Here is a 6313-nt window from a genome sequence, read left to right on the forward strand (position 1 = left end):
TGCAGGCTTATGTAGAGTAGAACATCTGTTGTCAGGATTGCCATGATATGTTTTCCTCAAAACAGTAATCCCACTTGCAGAAATACCTCTATAGTGAATGGTAAAAAAAATTAAAACCAATATTTATACAATTGCATGTACAAAACCTAATAAATTTTGTTTGATTGCTATGCCCACACATGTTTTGTAAATTTTACAAATATTTGCAATTTTTTCTTCGCATTGTTTTGACAGTCGGCAAATGGCGTTACCCCTTCTTGGCAAACTAGCTGACATACACTGAAAAGTTTTCAGTGTTTTATTTTTGCCCTTCACGGCTTTTCTATCCAGTACTAAAATAAAACACAACAAGTATTGGTGAAAATAAGGATGTATGTGTCATATGTACACATAACCATCAGTGAGTGAAAAATCCAAAACAATTTCCTCGATGATTGGCGTCTATCGATTACCGTTTACACAGAAATGTTTAATCATTACTTGACAGATATTGAAAACACGTTCTGTCCAAAATAGAGTAAAAAAAAGAAGAAAAGTGTAGAAAATTAAATCAAAGAAAAGAAAAAATCGATGTACCGTTTTTGGCAAAAGCTTTAATCAACACAGGATTCACTGAATAAGGTTAAGCCAAGCGGTCAGCCGACATACATTTTTTTTTTTTAATTTTTTGCAATACTTGACATTGAGGATTTCAACTTGTTCTTTTTACATTCATTCTTTGTTTACAATTTTCAATCGGCAGATTTGACCAAAGAGGGGTAAGAAGGAGAAAAGTTGGCTTTAGCCCGATTTACAGAATCATAAATGACAAAAGTTAAAGACACAACATGTTTGATTTGCTAACGATATTTCGTATTTTCTTTTATACCAACATTCGCCAGCAAGTAATAAAAGGAAAATACGAAAAAATTTTCGAACAAATGTCCGAAACAAAACATATAAAAAGTTGGCTTTAGCCCGATTTACAGAATCATAAATGACAAAAGTTAAAGACACAACATGTTTGATTTGCTAACGATATTTCGTATTTTCTTTTATACCAACATTCGCCAGCAAGTAATAAAAGGAAAATACGAAAAAATTTTCGAACAAATGTCCGAAACAAAACATATAAACTCGAAAATGTTGCAACTCTCAATGTGAATCCAATTGGAATACTTGGAACATGTTGTATCTTTCTTGCTCGTTTTTTGCGGTATTAGGAAGACAAAGCAGAAACCCTCTCTTTGGTAACAGTGTGTTGTGTTGTTTTATCTTTCGTCTATTTGGTTCTGTTGAATATCCAAATCCAGGAACTCTGCAAAACATGTGTCGTGTGATCTCAGGTTACAATCGAGACACAGATCCTGCACGTTGGCATCAATCCTTGCTCTGTACACAGAAAAAAATAAACATCGATTTCAAGCACTAAATTTATTGATCCAATCCATTTTTTTTATTGAAACCGCTTCAATCACGAATATGATACTATATATCAAAGTTTTAGAAAAAGGTGATTGAAAAAATTTTCAATTAAAATTTTTGCATATTCAATTAACATTTGACATTTTCAACTAATTTTTAATTGGATGAATTAAAAATTTAATTGAAAATATTCATATTTTAAATTAAAACTCTCGCGAAAAGCGCGCCTCGTTTTCGATGCAACATGGTTCACATATGCAAAACTCCTGGAACACGAATTTGAGGTTTAAGTTTGGGTCCATGATTTTTCGGAATATGTTTCATTAATTATGGTATTTATTGGAATGAATGTATTTAAAAAAACATGATTCACATATAAGATTTGATGGTTTTTATATTAAGATGCCTGTTGCTCTAGTTTCACATTCGTAGCGTAGCTTTGTCATTGCCACAAAAACCATAGCTGTACCGCATTTCTGTAACTTATAACGAACATGGTTTAGTTAAATATGTCTTATTCCTCGTTAACAGAAATCGTTATCTATTTTTTTCTCTGGCAACTCTACCCAAAAAACGAAAAACACAAAGAGGAATTTACAAAAATAATAAATAATTCCTCTCATAGCCAGAAATTCTTCTCTTATTTACCTAAAAACACTACAAAACAAAATAAAATGAGTTATTCGTATAAAACTTCAGCGGACATGTTTTTTTTCATATTGAGAAACACACGCTACCACACTTATATATTAATTGTACACATACATTTCCGAAATATTGAAAAAAAAAATAGAGAAAAATACTTTAAAGTAATCGTAAATGTTCATCTTTATTATTCCGATAAAGTAAACACCAAATAATTGTCCGTCGTTAAGTCAACGAATAGAAATTCCATGGCGAAAACAGCTAATTTTAACGATTGCGATTATCGTTTAAAGTAGCTTCTGAATATCAAATTCTTTAAATTTTCTGTTATCGCTGAATTTTACTACGAAAGTCGAGCAATTGACCCAGAAATTCGATGCCTGGAGAGAGTATTACGAGGCCACCGTAGCGCAGAGGTCAACATGTCCGCCTATGACGCTGAACGCCTGGGTTCGAATCCTGGCGAGACCATCAGAAAAAAATTTTCAGGGGTGGTTTTCCCCTCCTAATGCTGGCAACATTTGTGAGGTACTATGCCATGTAAAACTTCTATCCAAAGAGGTGTCGCATTGCGGCACGCCGTTTGGATTCGGCTATAAAAAGGAGGCCCCTTATCATTGAGCTTAAACTTGAATCGGACTGCACTCATTGATATGTGAGAAGTTTGCCCCTGTTCCATAGTGGAATGTTCATGGGCAAAATTTGTAATTTGGAGAGAGTATTACTCTCCAAAATTTCTATTTTAATATTTTGTGCATAGAAGTCCGCTGAAGTTGCTGCACTACTATTACAGGCCAAGAAAATAGGGTTTGTTGTAAATGGAAAAGTCAATGCCGATAAAACTACCGGCAAATGGTTAACAAAGACCAAAATGAACTCTAAGAACCTTAAACCTTTATGGTTTAAGGTTCTTAAAGTTCATTTTGAGGTTCTTAAATTATTTACTCAAAAAAATTATTTTTTGAGTTTTGTATGTCCCTCTTCAAGTACATGAGCGAGGATAATGTTTTGTTAATTTAACCAAACATATTTTTATCATTTTTTGTTTCTTGTATTATAATAGTCTTGAACTTATAATGTACTTCAACTTCTTCTTAGGTTACAAATTGTTGGTGTGTCCATACTTCTTCTTGCGACAGTTATTAGCACGGAAATGGAAACGAGCGTCTCTCCATCTCGTCTTACGACCACCACATGTTTCGTCGTATGTATGTCCACTGTTGTGTCTTAAGGGTGGTACTACGTTCGCTTTTCGCGGTAAAAATCCATATAAAAAAGTGAAAAAAAAAATTGCCGAAATGTTTTCAATTCACCATAACTTGGTTTTTCAATTATTGGAAATTTGACATTGAGCAACGTCCAAGGAAAGCACAATCACAGTCGCTATGAAACAAGCAAAAACAACGGGATCGCTGAGAACATTATTGTAACACAACGTTATTAGCTTTGGTGACCATAAACATATGTTTATACACACATATGTGGTAAATTAATAATCTTGTTTATTAGTTGGAAGTATGGACACACCAACAACTTGCGCCCTAGGAAGATGTTAAAGTACATAGAATATTATAAAAAAGCAATAAAATATGATAAAAATGTGTATGGTTAAATTTAAAATGGTTGGTATATTTACGGTGGTTGCGGAATGGGAGGTGGAGTTGATGATCGTTCGCTCCGCAGAAGTTACGAGAGGTAACAAGTTAAGAGCAAAGGGCGGCCTTGAAGGATCTGTTGCCATAGCCGATGTACCCGCAATACTAACTCTCAGCCGCTTGGGTCTCCGAGTGACAAGTTTGCGACAATCAGCCAAATTTGGCAAACATATACATATATAATATCCGCTATTATTACGCCACGCATCCTGAGATAAAATATTGCATACCGTAACCCAATATTATACACTCGTTTTAATAAAGTTTTTTATAGTCATATGAATGACTCATGACAAATTTACCAGGTAGAATGACATAATTACCAGGTAGTGTACCGTAAACAGCTGAGTACAGTTTTTTCTCGCGAAGTGCACTATCTGTCAACAAGTTTTGGTTGCGTGTGTGTTTGGATTATAAATAGTTAAGAACCATGCAGACACAAACAACGAAAATGGCGCGAACATATAACATACACAAAATCAGAAGTGTAACTCTGATCACTGATTTTGACAGATAATGCCCACAATATTTTGTTGTTGGGCAACTGCCACCACCTGTAAATAAATACATCTTTGTATAGACATGAGCTTTGACATAGCTCCACAAAAAATATTCTAAAGGCGTTAAATCATACGATCTATGCGGCCAATTGACTGGTCCCGAACGTGAAATAAAATGTTCACCGAACTCGCCTCTCAATAAGTCCATTGTTACGCCTGCTGCATGGCATGTGACACCGTCTTGTTGAAACCACATGTAATGCTAGTCAAGCTCTTGCATTTTGGGGATAAAAAAGTTGGATATCATCAAGTACGGTCCAATGATGCCAACAGCCCATAAACCGCACCAAACTGACTTTTTCTGGATGCCTTTGTAACTCTTGGAATGCTTCTGGCTGATCTTCGCTTCAAAATCGACAATTCTGCTTATTAACGTACGCATTGAGCCAAAAAAGAGCTTCGTCGCTGAATACAAGAAGCGCGCGATGAACTTTCTTAACAGAACACACATTTTGATAATAAAATTCAATAATTTGCAAGCGGTGTTCGTTTGTAAGACGATTCATGGTTAATTATAGACCAAACTAGGGATGTTTGACAGTGAAACAAAACACGAAACGTGCGTGAGCTGTTTAAACAATTGTTGCCAAAAAGATAATTGCTAAAAAATCACCTTTTGCAACTCGTTGCCTGCAAATTTAAACAATTTCTTAAATAGTTTTTGTAACCACATTTGCATGTGAAGGTGGCGATCCTCGCAGGCGAGCAAGTTTGTTCCGTTCTATACGACTGATCAACTCTGGAACATGATGGCCATTGGTTATTTAAAGGTGCCAATAATTCGCCTTGTCATATCGAGCATCATAGGCACTCAGTATTTGTGCAAGAGCCGGTGCAACCCGGCCTCTCACTGAAACTCCACTCAATACCGCTGATTATCCCCGACTGCAGTTGCAGCTACTCCGCATGGAGCATTCTACTCTCCGCAACCTGTGGACCACACCACACAGATTGGAGCTCCAGCCTGTGTGATGCTCATAGTTTTCCCGTGCGGGGATTCAATCGTCTGATTTACACTTTCAGCGCTTCTGATTTTTGTGTCAAATTGTCAACAACATTTACTAAGTTATATAGCCTCTCGGAGTGTCTTTTTATAGCACATATTATTGTTAATTATTTTAGTGTTTGTTTTAACCATTTTAAAATTTATTTTTTATTCAAGTTGGTCTTTTTTAACTCGTTTTTAAGAGGTTATTCCGCCTGATGTAGGCTGTTCAGCTACTAAGCAAATTGTAAAAAAAAGCAAATCAATACAGAAAAGGAAAATTTTATGACTAATCTACCCATTCACACCCAATCCATAATCGACCCAAAGTTTTTTTTTATTTTAAAAATTGAACAAGAATAATAGTTTTTTTTTGCTTATGTTCGAAAAGTACTTCTGTACTTCTTATTAGAGCTGGCAAAATATTGATGGCACTATCAATATTTTTTGGCTGATTATTGATTGATATTTTTCCCCGATGGATTTTCGCAATTTTCATCCGATTATGCTAACATTGGGTACAATGATTTCTCTCATGACTTCCAACTGACTTTATTAATCTTGGTTTTATTTAGTCTGTGCATTGATATTGCTTCTATATAAATCGATCTCTTGATTTTAAGTTCTCATTTTCGTTAGAAATATAGGAGATGGGAAAATAACGATAGTATCGATACTATAGATATTTATTATAAAAACTGTCGAATTTTGCGATAACCGATAGTTTGCCAGTTCTACTTCTTATTCATAGTGTAATGGTTTATAGGCCTGATGACTTCGCATAGCATGAAATGAAATATTAAAAGGGTCCTATAAAAGTTTGATCAAAGAACTCAAAACTACCTTAGGGTTTTGCTCTACTGACCTAGTTCTTTCATTCCCATTTGAAATCTTCCAGCCCCAGATTTGTGTTTTTGAATTATTATTGGGGTTCATCCCCTATTTTGGCTGGAGGATCGAATTGTCACGATTTCAGCAAAAACCAATAAGATGCCCAACTTCCTTTAAAATACTCTCATCAAGGTTACATTCAAAACAGAATTATATAACATGAAACAGATTTA

Source organism: Stomoxys calcitrans, chromosome 1 (assembly GCF_963082655.1).
Source record: "Stomoxys calcitrans chromosome 1, idStoCalc2.1, whole genome shotgun sequence".
In the NCBI taxonomy this organism is placed as follows: Eukaryota; Metazoa; Arthropoda; class Insecta; order Diptera; family Muscidae; genus Stomoxys; species Stomoxys calcitrans.